General features: G+C 34.9%; 1 protein-coding gene and 1 long non-coding RNA gene across 2 annotated transcripts in view; one reads left to right on the forward strand and one right to left on the reverse strand.

Annotated features, from left to right (window-relative positions):
* The window catches only part of LOC150094991 (uncharacterized), a 41,267-nt gene extending 39,217 nt beyond the window's left edge, over positions 1-2,050 (reverse strand). Inside the window, exon 1 of the mRNA XM_090411123.1 lies at positions 1,936-2,050. The gene's annotated coding sequence lies outside the window, so the exon portion shown is untranslated. The remainder of the gene's footprint in view (positions 1-1,935) is intronic.
* LOC150094992 (uncharacterized) lies at positions 1,603-19,847 on the forward strand. The gene is made up of 3 exons (XR_016550128.1): positions 1,603-1,696; positions 8,251-8,366; positions 19,539-19,847. It is a non-coding gene; the product is annotated as an uncharacterized LOC150094992 (long non-coding RNA).
* Positions 19,848-20,346: the final 499 nt, after the last annotated feature.

Raw genomic sequence — 20,346 nt, forward strand, 5'->3', positions numbered from 1 at the left:
TTATTCATTATCTGTATGGATCACATTATGTAGGAAAGTGGTATTAAACATGATATCAAAATTGGAGATGTTAATGTCAGCTCTTTGCTTTATGCAGATGATGTTATACTTCTAAATAAATCCACTACAAGTCTGCAAGATTCTCTGACTAAATTGAATAGCTGTTGTAATAGATATGGTATGAAAGTCAGCAATAAAAAGACAAAGACAATGAAAATAGGCAGAATCATTGAAAATGTCAACTGTGTTGTGAATGGAGAACCTGTGGAACAAGTTAAACATTTCAGCTACTTAGTCATGATTTTTACTGAAGATGGTAAATTAAATATAGAAATAGACAACAGAATCAGCAAAGCTGGTATGGTGGGAAGTCAATTGAATAAATTCATATGGAATAAGAGAGAAATTAGTCGGAACACTAAATTAGCTGTATACAAGACAGTTTTCAAACCAGTTTTAGCTTATGGATCTGAGAGCTGGGTCAGAAGTAAAACACTTGACCAAAGACCGCAGATATGAGAGTCCTGAGAAATATTATAGGCGTGAACAGATGGCATCAATGGCAATATCATATTAAAAATGAAGATATTAGGAAAGAACTTGACATTGTCAGCATCCAGGAATGCGTTTCCAGAGCTAATCTCAGGTGGTATGGTCACTTAAACAGAATGGGCGAGGAAAGATTAGCAAAACGACCCAGAGGAACACCAAGATATAGGTGGATTGATATGGTACAAAGTGCCTTAGACGATAGAAATATAAGATCTGATAATGTTGGAGTCTTGACAAGTAACAGACTGATTTGGAGAAAAATTGTAGATAGGAAGTTAGTAATGATGTAATATTTTCATGTAGTACTATCATATCCTGTACACCCGTTGAGGATACATGGCAGGAATTTGATGATACAAGCAATTTGCTTGTACCTCGGCCCAGGGGGTGTAGTCCTAAAAGAAATAGTGCCACGGCTTGGAAAAAATCCAGAGCAAGAAGTGCGGCAGAAATTTGGCATCGTATTCCGAACTCGTACTAGAATTTTCATTCTTTTTAACTTTTGAGAAGTAATTGGTTAATTTGTTTTCAATGGTTCTCTTCATATCGTTGATGCACTATTACACTTTTCTTCTTAAAATACTTTCTCCAACACCATATAGCAAAGTACAGCGAGGACAGTTTCACAGAGCACACTACACGTTTTTATTTATTAAGTCCATTGAATTTGTTAAGGGTGTAAGGATGACAAACGACCAACTCCGATGTAGCATTGGAACATAGACTCAGGTCATTGCAGAGGCGTAGCTAGCATCACTTTGAACATCGCACTGGCCCGACTACACCCCCGCCATACAGTAACTAGCTAAACAAGACGTGGGCCGCGTGTGTTGACATAAAGCAAGATACGGAGCATCGGTAAACAAGCCGCGTGTGCAAGCGACCGTATCGTAACCAGACCACGGCCGCTAACCTACTCGCCGGCGGAGAGAGAGAGCCGAGCGTTACGTGACGTCATTGTGATGTATTTTCCGTTTCATCCCCTTCCGGTGATGTCACTTCCTGTAGAGAACGAAGACGAGGTACTCGCTTATGTATTAGTGTGCGTAACGAGTACCTCGCTGTGGTCTACCATATTAAACAACCGGCCATTGGAAGGGAAGGAATGGATTTATTCACAAACCTGAAACGAGCTGGAATTTTAGTAAGTTGCGCTATTCCCATTAAAAGGTGCGTAATTGCAAGACATGCTAATTTTGGTATTTCGAGAGGAGACATTCCTGTTCAATCTTTGTCAAACTGCCTGATGTGCTACGTTTCGCATGTAACGGGGAATGAGCCAAGTAACTAGACCCATTTCATGTCCTTAACTGAAGAAGTTCTATCGAATTATGCGCACTTTAAAAATACGTATATTCTGTAATTAATATCCAAACTACTTACGTCTTAGATTTAACTGTAATTCCTCCCACCAATACAAATTGCAGATACCAAAATTACGTCCTTAAGACACACTTCACGACGATTTGCGTATTGCTATACTCGAAACCAACTTGACACCATCATCACTTATACCGACTTCGGTTTAAAAAAAAGAACAAAAGCATGTTGCACAGCGCCACCTGCTAAAGTAAAATTTAGGAATACATTTATTAAAAATATGGTAGTATTGCGGTACATAATAATAACACAGTAATTATTTACTAGTGTAGTAGTTATTACAGTATCTATTATACAGAATCTAAATTAATTCATACTGACTAGCATTTGAACCATTGCCAATCAGAAGATACGCAATATACAAACTAAAAATACTGTATTTGGTTCTGATGGGGGCTTACAGCGTGATGGCAGTAGTGTCGTTGTACACATTTGGTGAATTTAGTAGTAGAGGAAACAGTTAGATGTATTGTAGTGGATAAGAGTAGAATAGACTGCCTTTCCACAATGTGTCGTTGGGCTGCTTGGAGGCGTTCACGTAACCAAAGAAAAATCACACTTCCTTATTTACCAAATAGAAAGAATAGATAAAAATATGATAATCTATGGGGTGCGGGGGGACAACATGGTTTTTTTAAAGTATGTCTTGCCTTAGTAATTTATTAACTTTTTACTGTATAATAAAATGACTGCTGACTTGCACAAGGGGAATGGCTATACTACTGGATTTTGCTAACTCTTTTGACACGATCCACACGGAATACTCTTACATCAATTAGAACAAATGGGAATAAATATTAAACTGGTGAAGTGAATACGTGAATGGTTTATGGAGAATGACTTATTGGTCCATTATTCTTTAATTTGTATATACTCGTAAAATATGCAGGATATGACTTGAAAGGAGATATTCAGTTATTTGCTGATGATACAGAGTTGGGTAACGGTAATAATTAATGGAACTGTACCCCACGAGATCGATGAGGCTAGGGACTCTTGGCAGTGTTGTTGGAGAGTTGAAGTTCAGAGAGCATATTACTAAGGAGTGCGAGATAGCTCATAAGATTACTTTGCTATTGAAGAAAAAAAATATCATACAGAGATAAAGAAGTTATTATTCCTCTTTATAATGCGTTGTTATAATGCGTTGTTACGATCAGATATGGATTACTGTTATCGGGTCACATGTATTCCTAGGAGATGAGGAAGTGGGAGAGAAGATTCACTCACCAACTTGACAAAAGGTCAAGTTGGTGAGTGGTTTTAGGTAATGCTCCTTACATCAATAGATTGAAACTTTTCGGTTTACAGAAGTTGCTTGTTAAGTGGCGAAGAGGGGATATGATAGAAACATTTAAGTCACTAAAAGGGTTTGTAGGATTGATGCAGGGAAATATTTCAAAAGTGTCCTAGTGGAGGAATACATTTATTAAAAATAACAAAATGAGAAAGAACAGAAACCGGTACATTATATACTGTATTGCGTAACTGAAGTTATAAAATGAGCGTACAGTATTCACTTTTCTTGCATTCATTACAATATTATTTTTTCTTAAAATATGGTAGTACCAAGAGGTTGTCCCTGGAAATTAATTACAAGTGAAGCTAACAAGGGTATGAGGGACTAGATTTTGGACTTGGAGAATAGTGAATGAATAGAATGGGTTGCCTGACGGTTATGAGTACTTCGCCTGTCACTTAGTTCAGGGAGAGGTATGGTAGACGTTATGTGGATAGTTTTGGTCACTTCGATGAGTCCACTGACTCTATATGGAGCAGCTAGTATAGTAATAATATAAATAATGTATTTTATTATTACCAGACATGTCCAAATAATCCGAGGACTTATCGCCTGGGGGTACTCTACTGCACTCCGATACCCAGTCTCTTCCCCTACTATTTAATTATCCCACCACACACAACTGCAATTAACGCCTTCAACCGGCAATCATCACCACCAATACTGTTTATAACAATGGGTATGGGGGATGATAAATCGGAGTTTCCGGAAGAAAAATTCCTGTTACCGCTGAATGAGATCGGTTACCTCACCTTCAATTGAAAAAAAACTATATAGAGAATCCTTGCGTCACAGCCAGAATCGAACTTAGAATTTTTTTGCAATATAAGCACTCAGCATGCTGTCGTTCTTCTATTTGGTTTATTTATGGAGGCATAACCATCATTTTCATTATAGATGTGATACGGAATCAGAATATTAATGTTTATTTATTAATTACGAAGATCCAATCAAGCAATGACATTTATTTTTCTTGCCTGGATTTGCGAGCGCACACGCTCTCTCTCTCTCACACACAGAACTGCATATTCCAGATATTAACGTACATTGCTACCGTTTCTAGAGATACAGAACTTCATCAAGACAAAGAACGGCACAGAAAGATATAGCATTCTCCCTTCCTGCAATGAGTCCTTTGGATTTTTGGTAGTGACACCAAAATTTATAAGAAACGTTTCATAAGAGAGACACAGAATTATCTCAAATAATGACAATATAAATAATCATCAAAGAAATAAAATTTCTCAATTGTAAAATAGTTTAATTCATCCGCTAATATGTATATCATCGGATGAAATAAATGTGTATTAGCACCGCTGTAGTGCAAATTGATAGAACCACGTTATGTTGCACACTTCGATTGAAAAGCAGTTCGATTCTCGTCTTGATGAGAGCTTTCTTTATGTAGACTTTTTCAATTAAGGTGAGTTAGCCGATGCACTACGGATGCAGCAAGGTGTTTTCCTTTTAGAAACTAGGGTTTTTCTTACCGCGCACAAACAAATCACCCTTTAGAACACACGCAATTTACAGACAATAAATACTGTCAGTGGTGATGAAAGGCGGCAGACGGCGCTGATGGTAGTGGTGTGTTGTAGGGTAGACGATAAGGTTTGTGTAGCAGAGTGGATTGCCTTTCTGCGACGAGTCCTTGGAATCCTTGAAGGCGTTACTTTATAATAATAATAATAATAATAATAATAATGTCATTCTTGTGTTTTCTTAATGTTGACTTCGTCGTCAAGCATAATTATTATTGTTTTTTTTTTACTAAAAGTGTAAATTTTAGTTATAAGTTTATTTAAGAAACTTTTCCATAACTATTTAAATCCTTCAATGTATCAATTAAAATTAATATAAATTTAAACTTTATTTTTATTATGTGTGTTATATATACTGTATTGACTATCTGCTATATTAACTCGGAATTGGGATATACTGACTTAGATCCCGAGAATTCGAACAAACAATTAAATTTATTCACAAAACAACATGTGTTTCGTCGGAAGGGCGACTTCTTCAGGCGTGAGGAAACATAGAAAGCAAGTAAAAAAGACACTATAAAGAAACATTGTGTCACTTTAATTCGACTATTATAAACTTCAGTTAACCTTGAACTGGAGCTACAGTCCGTGTTAAAGTTCTATTATTAGGCATCTGTTGGCGTGTGACTTCAGGAGTTCGCCAATATCTGATAGCAGAGTTGAATGAGTCCGGTAAATTTTAACTAAGGTTACTGTTTATATGATGAGGGTCCATAACAATTTGCTTTGACTCGACTATGCGGCGTTCTACCTCGTCATAGCATATATGAAGGTTTGAAGTTGCTGTCCAGTTTATCTCATGTTGGCGCCTTTCATTATTTGTGTTTACTGAAAACAGGACATGGCTTGACAGGGCACTTGCTCTAGTTCTTTTGTAGGCAATGTCTCTCTGGTGTTCTTCGAGACGTAGGAGGATGGATTTCTCAGTCTAGCCATAGTATGGCTTACCACAGTCGCACGTAATTTTGTACACTCCTGGGAACTGTAGATGGTTGTGAGCTGGTTTGTGATTGATTATAATTGATCTTAATTTGGGAACAGTAGAGAAGCACGTTTTTATGTTAAACTTTCTTAAAATTCTTCGTAGTTTCTTTGAGAGCGAGCTGATGTATGGTAAGGAGATATAACCTTTGGGGTTCTCTGAGTGTCCTGTGTTTCTGAGTTGTTTTGATGGTGACGATATAGATGTTTGTTAATAGTTTTTGAAGAGTAGCCATTACTCGTGAAGGTTCTTTTTAGATGTTGTAGTTCATTTTTTAGCTCTTCATCATCTGATAGTACAGATCTGGCACGATGAGCTAGAGTTGAGATCATATCCACGTTCTGTGCTGGATAGTGATGTGAAGACCCATGCAGGTATCTATTCGTGTGTGTAGATTTTCTAAAGATGGAGATTTTTATGGAGTCAGGTGTCCTGGTAAGTTTTACATCCAGAAAAGGAAGGCACCCATTTTCTTCAACCTCCATGATTAATTTGATGTCTTGGTAGAAGTTGTTTAAGTGATCTAAAAAAAGTGTGAAGGTTATCAGTACCGTCTTCCCAGATAAAGAATATGTCATCTACATATCTCAGCCAGACTTTTGGCTTAAGAGTAGATGAGGAGATTGTCTTTTGTTCGTAGTCTTCAAAAAGGATGTTGGCTAGTATTGGGGATAGGGGGATGGATTGGCAATGGATTTTTGATTGCTCTGATTCACTGCAGTATCAAGAAGGTTATGGGGTGAAGCCAGTGAGGTACGTCTGTTTTCTGGCTGGTTAGAGAGATGAAAACTGATGTTTCTGGACATAAAACCCTATCCGCTACAATATAAAATCAGTTAACCCACCTTCAGATGAAAAGTTTTAATATTTTCTTTGTGTTTTTTTTTAATATATCTATCTGCACTGCATTTCCAGTTTTATATAATATGCAAATTTATAAATATAATTTATAACAATAAATGTTAAGTGATATGTTCTTTGGGAAGTCTTTTCATGGTTGTCTTCGGTTTTTTTTTTCTTTTTTTTTCCCCTCTGTTCTTGAGGTCTGTGGGGTCCAGGTGTGTGAGTTCCGCAGATGGTTGTTGTGGTCTTCTGAAGAGTTGATATCTGCATCTGGGGTGAATGCTGACATGACGAAATAAATTCGGCCAGGTCACTTTGTCTCCAGTAGTTCGCCCTGTCATTTGAAGAGGTCTCCTTGTGATGATTTATCCATTATGAATTACAATTGAAACGACCGAGGTCGATGATAATGGTATGTACGATCAGGTTCAACAGGCAAATGTTAATGCAGTAGCTATAATCTTACAAACTCACATCGAAGCTTACAGTACAATCGTAAAATACCTAATAAAGAGACTGAAAATTGCCTCGATGTAGAACTCAGCACAAGAAATTCTCATTCCAAAAGCTATTTCAATTTCTTATATAATTATCTATAATTAAAATAAAAGGTGTTTTGATCTGCTTCAAGAACTTTAAAATAAAAATTATTTTAAACTTTATTTAATTTTATAATAAAATTTACATTTTATTTAACCTTAATTTTTTAAGTTTAAATAAAAATTAATTGTTTAAATTTATTTTTATTTATTGCTTAAATGTTTTGAAACAATCAAAACATTTTGAAGAGAACTCAAGCAGTCGAAGAGAAAGTTCGTTGGACTTTGAGTCGCATACGCAATGTTTTTGGAGTTTTCCATGTGTTATTAATTTTCTCATTATTCGGCTTACCCACTTCCAAAGTCGGGAATCGGAAACATTATTTCCTCTTCAAATGTAGATGACGTTTTGAAATTGCAACGTTTTCAATTACAGCGACTCTTGGGAATAATAGATCCAACTTGGCTAACCTTGGTTTAAATAGCCATTTTCATAAATTTCTTATTCTGATAATATATATTATTACACGACTTTTTCCCCCGCTATAATTTATTTTATTATTTTTAATAATGAAATCCTTACAATTTTATATAGCCTTACATTAATTTCATATGAATGAATTGAATGATAAACTTATAGTATTTATTTGCTTATTTAAAAATATATTACGACATACTTAAGACAGAAAAATCAATCTGTCTATTGGTGTAGTGGATAGCGTGCGTGCTTATGATGTTCTGCCACCAGTTTCTTACACACTCTCCGGGCGGGAGAGGGAGTGGCGAGATGAAGAAATATGACTGAGGCATTGCACTTTTTAACAATTGCTTTTGTTCATTGAATATGTCCCTACGGTTTTTTTTTTTTTTTTTTTTTTTATCTTATTATTTTTTCTTATTTTTTTGACACGTTACAAAATTTCACTTATTGAATTATAACATTAGCAATTAAACTTTCGAAATGATATACTAAAGGGGAATTTTTTATAATATTTTTTCGCAGATTTATCTAAAACTTTACCTAAAACAAAATATTATGCCATTATTATTATTATTATTATCATTACTATTATTAATATTATTAAATAAATGTAAAATGATTGTTGATAGGTACACCAGATGGCAGCAGTTGTCTGACATATTCTCGTTTCTCCATGCAAAAAATTTTCACTAACCTGGCGATGAACTAAAATGGAGACTCCCAACCCTACTTCCAACTGCAACTGGTAATAAAAGACGTACAATGGATTTACCTATTTTTATTGACGATCATATAAAATCAATACAAATCACATAATTGTGGCTCCCACCCACGAAAAAATTCAATAATAATTGAAAAATCCTCATGCATTGTAAATCTATAATACTTGAGGATTTTTCTATTATTATTGAATTCTTTTTTCTATTATTTGCTTCTTTTTTACCACTTAACTTTATTATGTTTGTTATCTGTGTTTATAGAATAACATGCTAAATGTATATAACTGTTGTTAGTAAACTGGAAGGAATAATTGATGTATATAAGATATATTTTATCTGTTTATTTCCATATAGCCGGACTGACTGTGGGGAAGCCGTGTTGTTCCTGAGAAAGTAATTTTGAATCAATGTCTCCAGCCAAGAATTGAAAATATGGAAGCAAAATAGCTTTTTAAGACCGACATGCATCGTACTCTGAGTGGAATAGATTACCCCACCTATCCCACGGTACTAGATACCATGACAACCTTTTCGTGGATGTGATTCATATCAGACTATTCAAAAAATATATCATATGGGAAGTTTTATTATTATTACTATTATTATAGAGGTATCTCAATGGGGTCAGAAGACGCTAGCAAAGGTTGGTCGATTGGTAGACCCTCTGCTACTAATGCCTCACTGAAAACGTTAAGCAAGTTTGACAGCGATTAGTAGTTGGAAGGGATTAATCGTTCGATGCTGTTGGCACACTCTCCTTCCATGAGTCTTTCGATTCCCTGGAGGTGTCAAATAATAATGATAATGATAATAATAATAATAATAATATCCATTTATTCACATACTAGTCATCATTTACACAATACCACTTCTTAAATTTATTCACCGATGAAGCACACACACAACCATCTCTGGCGAGAAAGAATTGCTAGTATATGCGGAAAAGAAAAGTAAAAAGGTAAAAGTTGTGAGTCTCTTGTCACAGTATGATACAGGCAAACTACCGGAAGTACAAAGTCAAGGAAACTAGGATGTAGGTGACTGTGGTTCTAGGCAACCTTGAAGTCAGAAGAACCCAGAAAAAGCAGTACCTATTTTTCTTAGCTACCCCTTGCTATACCTGATCAAAGTATCAGTATGAATAAAGTAACATGGAATGTAAATTATACACCAAACAAGTAAACCGTTCTGAAGTTGAAATATCAAAATTCAGATGTTGAATCAGTTAAGGTCGTTAAACCCACCAAAGGAAATCGACTGGTAAAGACCTATAATTCTAGAATACAGCGAGGAGGCACCATTAACAACAAAAATAAAGTTATAGAACTCAACGAATGGGCAAAAAACTGACCGCATCGCATTCATTATTATACGACTCTAAAAGGTTGTGGGAATAGTTATTGTTCCATAGACGCAGCCATCAAGCTTCCATTGTAAAAAAAAAAGGGAGGGGGACACTTACGTAAGCACGCAATGCGAAAAATACAACAGCATAGGTCACGCAGTAGATTAATGCGGGGATAGCTCGTAGACTTCCATATCGAGGCAAAGTGAAGTACCGCTACTTGACAATTCATCGATATCAGCATTCAAAGAGAAGAGAACAAAAGGCAAGCGAACCGCTCTCTTCCCCCCACCCGAAAGGCTTATGCCAAACATAAGTGGGAGGGGAGCAGCGAAAACGAAATTTCGGATATTGCCTTGAGCTATCACAGATAATACCAAACCAGATTGGTGAAAGAAATTGTACAGAAAACAAACAGAAAATTCCAAATGAATTACAAGAAATCCCTAATCTTAAACCCTCAAAAATAAGTAACAAATCATCAGCGATACTAAAAGCAGCTCCTAAAGAAAACCAGTTGTGAACAAACATTAGTCACCCCAACCAAGGCTTAAGAAGCAAAACCAAATAAATAAATAAATAGACACCGAGCAATTGTAATACAAAACTAATCTGAAGCGAATGAGCCCAAACTATCGCCATTTATGCTTCCACCTGATATCAGAGGAAACCTCCAATCAACAACAGGACGGCACCGTGATTCCTTAAGTGGAAATAATGTCCATCTTTAGTACAATCAAAAGAAACAATCCTACACTTCAAGCACAAGAAACAGCACCGTTGCTACTACACCGTAATTACATAAGTAGATCGTCGTCAGCGACCTACACACCTTATAGTCAAAAAATGTGACATTCACGACTAAAGGGGACAACAAATGAATCTACCCTTTATCTGGATCAATAATATGTAGTTATTATTATTATTCGTGACACCTCCAAGGAGTCCGAAGACTCATCGCGGGAGTACACCTACTGACAACTCTCCCTCTCCACCACTACCGAACCTCTACTACCAATCAACTACATCAGCGCCATCTACCACCACAACCACAACAAGAAGTATTTTTTGTCTGTGAATTGCGTGTGTTCTGAAGCGCCGATTTGTCTGTAATTCCAGCAATGTTTCGAAAAAAGTGCAAAAAAGCGAAAAAAAAAGTTTCGTTGAATACATCAACTTCTTCAGTATCACTGGCAAAGAATTAAATAAAAAATAACAGAGACATGATAAAATACATTAACAGATCTAGAAATAAAACACACAAGTACATTTTACATTTAAAAGAGAGGAATGCGTGCTTGAGTTCCAACTGACGTTGACTACGTGCGAGAGCTGGCCTGAGTGCGCCAGTATTGGGTAATGGCAACGTGTGCGTCAGATATTATAACTAGGGCTATTGTTAATATGAGATGAATCAAGCGATATTTCTCTAGATTTTTTTTTCAAGTTCATCATAATATATAAATATGAACATTAATATATATATATATATATATATTAATGTTCAAACATAGATAATTTTAAAGAAACAACGCAACCTTTCGCAATATCTTTTCGGGACTTTTTTGAGAATATCTTTTTGATTCTCACGTTATCTTTTTGAGGTTATGTCTATGAAGTTCTTTATATTAATTGAGAGGTATTGAATGACTATTATTGCAAGCGAATCTGCATCAGCAACTCTCTTTGGTTGTCAATACCTGATGCAATTTCGAATGTGATCTCAGAGAAGCATTTATGACGACTTTTCAATTGAAAGTGAGTTAGCCAGTCTCATAGGTTTTTTCTTTCTTTCTGAAGTTACTCTCTTGCAAAACACGAAATAAACAAAAATAAAAGTCACGTAACCTACAGAGAGCTGCTTTAGAACCTATATCATAGCAATGTTTGGGTGAGCAAAAGGTTAAAAAGAGAATTGATTTTTTTTTTTTTTTTTTTTTTGTCAGAACCTGAGTGATATTATTAGGGAAGAACACACAAAGAAAGCTGTTCTAAAACAGACAGATGGAATTAAAGAGAAGTTAATTTTGTGACTTTGAAATTGGACTTCAAATGGGATATCAACTAGCGGTTTTCATAGACCTAAAATAAAGTACAGGATTGGGTTGGGTTCTGCAGTTAATTACTGGATTATGAAGAATATGATCAGTTAGCGAAAATTTGTGCATCTGTTTCAAAATTTATTTCACATTTTTACTTTTTTTAATTTTTTTATGGAGAACCTATTCACGAGAAGTTGGTCAATCTATAATACGCTAGTACCGTAAATAGACAAGAAGGATCGTCTTCACATTTATCTTGGAACTGTGGATTGTATTCCTTAGGAAATACGTAAGATGACAAACTGTTCCAGAGGGCAGCAGTGGAAGGGATGAACGAAGCGGAGAAGTTTATTCTGTGAGTTTGGAGAAGCACTATTAGGGAGTGTTGGTTGGTTACTGCATTAATTAGTTATTTTCTGTGAAATAGGTTTTCAGCATATTGTTATACTGCTAGATATACAGGATGCTGCTTTGTTTTCATGTTTCTGTGCAGTGTGGTGTCTGCGGATGAAACTCTTTGGCTGTTTTATTAATTTCAAAACTAGGGACTATTGTGAACGCAGATCCCGATTAATAAAAATTCCAAGCTCCATCTAACCCAATTTCAGAAAGTGGCAGTCTACTCGAGTAATGCAATGAGCAACCTCTCCCAAAGGTGGATGAAGTTGCTCTCCCTCTCCTTGCTGATAAGATGACCCACCGCCAGATAAATATACGTGAATGAACCGCTGGTTTGCTAGTCTTAAGTAAACATATAAATTAAAAATTGGTATATTATTGAAAATAAAATGCAATTGATATATTTTTATTTTATCAATTATTTAAGAGTTTAATTTATAATCATACTTTAGTTGTTATTTTAGTGAAATATATTTTATAATTAGGGTGAGAGTAGTTATTCATTGTCCCAATACTAGTTATTGAAACAGATGAAAATTATACGCTGACTGAAAAAAGAAATTTTATTACCAAGACAGTTCTCCCATGGTTATATTCTCATCAACTCTAATTCTACAGTAATTTTTTCAAGTTTCAATGTATTTTTTCAATCTAGTTTTGTTTTCTCCTTCTTCCTAACATGGATTTTATGCCAAGTGGCCTGTTCCGGTTTCATGCCATCTCTTTCTTGGTCTTCCGATTCTGCTTTTTTAGTTTTGTTTTCAAACCGACCAATTGTTCTTGTGTTTAAACAGCAGATAGTCCGTCGTTCTTTATTTCAATTGTGTGTGGTTTGATCGGATTTTTGCACTACGGTTCTTATTCGTGTTTGAATTAAAATCACCAAATTTTTATGCTGCTAATTTAATCAATAGTGCATTTAATTTCGAAGAATTAAATTTTTATCACTTACTGTTAAATTCGCTTATTGCATTAATCACATTACTCAAATTTTTATTTTTATTATTATTATTATTATTGTTTAGATTAATTTTCCGTGGAGGATTTCAAAATTGTTCAAAAGAGTTTAACCGTAGAGGAAAATTGGTGACCAGGGGAATAGCCTGAACCCATCTGATAAGTGAATTTTCCGATGTCTGATAATGAAAATATTCTTCCGGAATTAGGATATAACGTATCTCTTACGGCAAGCAATAAAATAATTCTAATTATCTCCATATTTTAAACAGAAAATCACGATACACTGATATTTATTGTCTGTTAATTGTGGGTGTTCTACGAGTATCATATTCTGCCGGAAAGGGGGGAAAAACGACTCTGTATGAGACTGGCTAACTCAGGAAAACCTGTTAGAAGAACATATTCAGTCAATAGACATAATTACGCTGACTTCATAACTTTACCTTGCTTCAATATTAACAGCGAAAAATTCAACCGTTCGAACAACCCTAAACATAAAATAGCATGGATCGAATACTCTAGATTATACTCATAAAATCTTGTTTAACTAATTGAAGTGATGGGTCTTTCTGGCTTCAATTCCAATGTGCTTTCGTATCTTTTCATCCGGTGTATTTAAATATCGAAAATAATATCCGTGTGGTGAGTGAGTCCTAAAGAAATAAAATACGGAGTACTGCTTAATCAGGAGTGTAATGTTAATCATTTGACTAACAGAATTGGCTTTAAAGTCACTAATAATGATCACCCGTTTCGTACTAGCCAGGCTAATTTGCCTATAAATTACCTTCTCATTATCCTCCATATTACCAGGTCTATAGCAACACCCAACTAAATATTTCATGCTTGTTTACCTCTACCTCCCAGCACACTGCCTCAAAACCACGGCCGCCATTTACACCTCGCGTATCTACTTTAAATGGGCAAAACTCATTTGCTACCATGAACAGTACTCCTCGCTTCCTGCCCTGTCTGTCTTCACGAAAAATATCACATCCGTTCATTTCTATTCTTATCAGGGTGATACCCTCATCTAACCATTTCGCGCTTATACCAACAATTTTGGAGAGAATAAAGTCAATCAATGCAACTATTTTGTTCCCTTTATTTCCAATACTTCTGGTATTAGTATGCAAACATATGAAATCATTTCTGATTCTACAAATCCTACGAAAATCACTTCTTCGATGTGACTCTTCAATACTTTCCCAGTCCCTTCCTCTATATTACCACCAACTCTACAACTTTCCTCACACCTCAACTTTTCTTCTTGCTGAAATTTTCAAGTTTGCTTTAAGCTTCTATTTTATATTATTTTCTCGAAACGTGTTTCCGCTAGGAGAGAGAGAATGACAAACATTGAACCATTCTTTAATACTTCTATTTCACTTGAGGAAGTGTGTAGCTGGATCGATTTATAACTGAACCAGAAATGCTTGTGTTCGATATTTTGGACACGCTGGAAGTGCAAACAGAGGGGGAGGAAGGAAGCATGTGTGCTTCAGTCGTGATAGATTTGTTATTTGTTTTATTTTATTTATTTATTTATTTTTGTTATTATCGTGACATTGTTGTATTTGTTACCTGTATTCAGTCTGAACCAATTACTCCCATTCGCTGCCACCTAAAACACTTTACCGATTTTGTTTCTTTGCATATAATGTTATATGCTTCTGTGTTCGTGTACTATCTGTTATTTAGTGCTTGTTTTATGACGTTGAAACTTCGAACCAAATAGCGCCTCTGTAGTTCAATTGGAAGAACGAAGGTACCTTGTGCCCTTCGATTGGAAAAGGCTTAAATTCCATTTTCGTCGTGACGAGAAGAATCTTTACATGAGTTTTCAACTGAAGGTGAGTTAACCGATCTCGTACGAGGGTAGAAGGTTTTTTCTCCCTGAAACTCGAGTTTTCATCCCGCGAACAGACATGTCATCCTTGAGGACACAAACAATTTATAGACAAAAGAAACCAGTGGTGGTGAGTAGTAGATGACGTTGGTGTAGAATCTGCAGATAATGATGATGGTTCGCTGTAGTTGGTGGATTAAGTGGTGGAGAAAGAGAGTTGTAGAGTAGGTGCCCTCCCTCGATAAGTCTAAGGACTCCTTGGAGTTGTCACGTAATAATAATAATATTAAATTTGTTTTGTTGCAAGAATATATTTGGTTTATTTTGGATTATTTTGGTTTAACGTAGAGAGGGAGGCATTTTAGGCAAAACTAAAACTTCGAAAATTAATATAAAATTTTATAATAATCATTACACGTAGCCTCAGGTTGGAGCCTCAGGTTTATATTAATCAGTAAACTAAACCTCAGGTTTATTATCTAATAAACTTAATATTATTATCATTAATTTTTATTTTTCTTAATCAGGATGAACATGAAACATAGTTTCAGAAAATTTGCATACTTATAGAAAACGTTTGTAAAGCATAAAACTTTTACTCCTTGGTTAGCCAAGTGGTTAGCATATCAGCTAACCACTTGGCTAAAAGTGGTTAGCTGATATGCTAAAATCTAAAAGAAAATATTACTTATCAAAATGATTTCTTTAATATTTTACACCTCATGTCAATAACATAATATATTTTACAAAATTTTTTACTTGTTGGACATGAGAAACATTTATACTGAAGATGAACTAAGAAATATCTTTTCAGGATACTCAGCCGTGAAAGAAATGCAAAAAGATACACGAGAAAAATTACCTATCGGAAATGTAAAGTCATGTTTTCACTTCATATATTTGGGGAAAAAGTTTGCATTAAAGTTCACACGAAGACTCACCTGATTTTGAACTTTTAGTGTCTTTCGAATTAAACTGATCTCGAAAACGTTTCAAGGATAAAATACTTTTTTCCTAGAAAACCCTTCAAATAAAAATGGTGTTTCTTTACTTCTGAGAACTGATAAGAGGCTATCAAATCTGTGTGCTCTTCAAAGTATACTTAACGGGAAATTGGATTTTAGTGAGTACGAAACAGTAAATGGTTTCCAATTTGCATAATGTCGAAAATGATTTGCCACAAATTTCAAATGATTTCTTCGTAGTATGAACTAATAAATTCTGAAAGGTTACAAAGTTTCGCAAATAAATTGCCAAAATTTCACAAGATAATTCTTTTTACTGATTATGAACTAATAAATGTCTTTTCATGTTATTTGCTTGTGAAAATGCCTTTCCACAACTCTCACAAGAGAATGGTTTCTCTTGGGAGTGAACTACTAAATGTCTCTTCATGTTACTTGACGTTGAAAATGCCTTCCCACAAGTTCCACAGGTGAAAGGTTTTTCTCCAGTGTGAACTACCAAATGGGTTATCAAGCTGCATGACTGTGAAAATGCCTTTCCACATCTCACACAACGGAATGGTTTCTCTTCAGTATGAACTAATAAATGGATTTTCAAGTGGCATGACTGTGAAAATGCTTTCCCATAAGTTGCACAGGAGAATGGTTTTTCTTTGGTGTGAACTAACAAATGTCTTTTCAATTTACTTGATACGGAAATATGCCACACCTTGCACAAGAGAAAGGCTGCTTAGTGTGAACGAATAACTGGTTTTTATGATTACCGGATTTTGTAAATGTCTTGGGACAAACTTCATTAGATACCTGTTGTGAATGATTGTGAACGAATAAATGTCTTTTCAAGTTACCTACTTTTAAATACTTTTTCCCACAGATATTACAAGACATCGATTTCACTAAGCATGAACTGACAGGTGTTTTCAGCTTATTTGATTCAAAATATCTTACCTTAAAAGAGAAAGGCATTCCTAGTGTTCGATATACTGTATAATTTCATTTAAGATATTCTGTTTCTAAAATCTGTCAACGTTTAACACTTTAAATGATTCTTTTGTGGAGCACGCCTCAATAAACTTATTCTCTGTAATTTTAAAAAAAAATTAACTTTTTTACTGTGTTTTGCAATGGATATTTTCTGGATTTAGTTTTGTGTAATTATTTTGAGTAATTATTTCTGTTAGTCGTCGTTTTAACACTGGTTCGATTTTTAATGTGCTGAATAATTTGTACATTGATGGTGAAAGATGGAAGCACCTTCAGTATTTCTTCTTTGCATGTATCTGCTAATGATAATTTTCTTTTCCTACAAAAAATTAAATACAGATTGTGATAAAAATTATAAAGTTCTTAGAGACAACTTTTTTTATGACTAGAATACGTATAATATAAATTTCTATTATACGTATAATATACGTATAATAGAAATAAATGATTTATTTCATTAGGGGTTTAACAAAGGAATCACTGCTTTTTAATGACGTAGTTCTGTAAGAGCGATAAGTTTCTTCACTCTTTCCTTCAGTAATGAATACGACATTATAATGCAGAATGAGAGGCTATAAACATTTAACTTCATATTTGTTTATAAAACGTTGGGTTCATAAAAATGCAAAGAGCATATGATTGTAAAAATTAATTTTTATATGAATTAATGAATGTATTTTTAGAAGATTCTTTTAGCAATTGGAATCAGTTTCATGCTGACTTCCTGGATTATATCAACGCCTCCACAGTTAAAAAAATGTTTACACTTTTGCAGATGTGACGTCAATACTGTGCGATCTCTATCCAATTAAAACGTCCCTCTCTGAAATGGGCAAGCCTATGTTATCACAAAATCAGCACTTTCACCCCAGCGTACCCACTCTTAGATATTATTATTATTATCAAAGGACAACTCTGGAGCCCAAGATATCATCGTGGTAGGAAATGCCATTCTACGCAGTCTCAGTTGAAGTGACTTAAACTTCCATCTAACCAGGCTACATTCCAACAACTATAAGATCTACTGCCATTAATATAATTTCGCAATAGGTCCGAATCTCCCTGCATGCGAAATATAAAAGAAATAAATAAACTAAAGCTAATTCCATATGAGATCGGCAAAATCACTTTCACTTCAGAAAATCCACTAAAAGCTTCCTCCCATTATAAGGAAAATTGAAGCCGTATTTTCCGGTATGCCACAAACTGCATTCTTAGCAGCGGTCAACGGCAAAACTCAGTTGGACGGGACTAATGTTGCGCAAATTATGCGTTATTCTGTCTTTCAGAGTTGGCATGTTATCATGATGATTACGATAAACCCTATCTTTGAAAAATTCCCGAGCGCCCGAAGTCACGGGGGGGAGAGATCAGATCACGTGACCGAGATGGCCATGTAATGGGAAACGCATGCTTGTTTCCTCTAGCTTCCGTGAAATGTATCGATGAAATTCTTGTAATGATCGGCAGATGTGTGGAGGCCCGGGGTCCTGCATGAAAATAACTCAATCCATGCAGAGCACAGCTAACGCACAAAAAAAAAATTATCATATCTTTGGTTCCTATGACCTGCTCAGTAACTGAGCAGGCCACAGAACCTGATTGGTGAATGTCCTCAATGAAGAATGGAGAAATGACAAAGTAAGCTATAAACGCGCACCACCAGGCAGTAACTATGGGTGAATATAAAGAAATTTGTTGGATGACATGCTGGTTTTGCGCAGCCCGTACCGAAATTATGACTATTCACAGCTCTGCACATGTAAAGGTGAGCCTCGTCTCCCAACAAAATCATCAATGGCCATCGTCCACTCCACTCAAGAAAGGAATGTTATAGCGAATGTCAGTCAACATACGCAATGTTTTTGGAGTTTTCCATGTGTTATTAATTTTCTCATTATTCGGCTTACCCACTTCCAAAGTCGGAAACCGGAAACATTATTTCCTCTTCAAATGTAGATGACGTTTTGGAATTGCAACGTTTTCAATTACAGCGACTCTTGGGAATAATAGATCCAACTTGGCTAACCTTGGTTTAAATAGCCATTTTCATAAATTTCTTATTCTGATAATATATATTATTACACAACTTTTTCCCCCGCTATAATTTATTTTATTGTTTTTAATAATGAAATCCTTACAATTTTATATAGCCTTACATTAATTTCATATGAATGAATTGAATGATAAACTTATAGTATTTATTTGCTTATTTAAAAATATATTACGACATACTTAAGACAGAAAAATCAATCTGTCTATTGGTGTAGTGGATAGCGTGCGTGCTTATGATGTTCTGCCACCAGTTTCTTACACACTCTCCGGGCGGGAGAGGGAGTGGTAAGATGAAGAAATATGACTGAGGCATTGCACTTTTCAACAATTGCTTTTGTTCATTGAATATGTTCCTAAGGTTTTTTTTTTTTTTTTTAATCTTATCATTTTTTCTTATTTTTTTGACACGTTACAAAATTTCACTTATTGAATTATAACATTAGCAATTAAACTTTCGAAATGATATACTAAAGGGGAATTTTTTATAATATTTTTTCGGAGATTTATCTAAAACTTTACCTAAAACAAAATATTATGCCATTATTATTATTATTACCATTATTAATATTATTAAATAAATGTAAAATGATTGTTGATAGGTACACCAGATGGCAGCAGTTGTCTGACATATTCTCGTTTCTATCCATGCAAAAAATTTTCACTAACCTGGCGATGAACTAAAATGGAGACTCCCAACCCTACTTCCAACTGCAACTGGTAATAAAAGACGTACAATGGATTTACCTATTTTTATTGACGATCATATAAAATCAATACAAATCACATAATTGTGGCTCCCACCCACGAAAAAATTCAATAATAATTGAAAAATCCTCATGCATTGTAAATCTATAATACTTGAGGATTTTTCTATTATTATTGAATTCTTTTTTCTATTATTTGCTTCTTTTTTACCACTTAACTTTATTATGTTTGTTATCTGTGTTTATAGAATAACATGCTAAATGTATATAACTGTTGTTAGTAAACTGGAAGGAATAATTGATGTATATAAGATATATTTTATCTGTTTATTTCCATATAGCCGGACTGACTGTGGGGAAGCCGTGTTGTTCCTCAGAAAGTAATTTTGAATCAATGTCTCCAGCCAAGAATTGAAAATATGGAAGCAAAATAGCTTTTTAAGACCGACATGCATCGTACTCTGAGTGGCATAGATTACCCCACCTATCCCACGGTACTAGATACCATAACAACCTTTTCGTGGATGTGATTCATATCAGACTATTCAAAAAATATTCATATGGGAAGTTTTATTATTATTACTATTATTATAGAGGTATCTCAATGGGGTCAGAAGACGCTAGCAAAGGTTGGTGAATTGGTAGACCCTCTGCTACTAATGCCTCACTGAAAACGTTAAGCAAGTTTGAGAGCGATTAGTAG

This window comes from Typopeltis vanoorti, chromosome 21 (assembly GCF_054136105.1).
Source record: "Typopeltis vanoorti isolate ZY-2024b chromosome 21, IOZ_Tvanoo_1.0, whole genome shotgun sequence".
NCBI classification, from domain to species: Eukaryota; Metazoa; Arthropoda; class Arachnida; order Uropygi; family Thelyphonidae; genus Typopeltis; species Typopeltis vanoorti.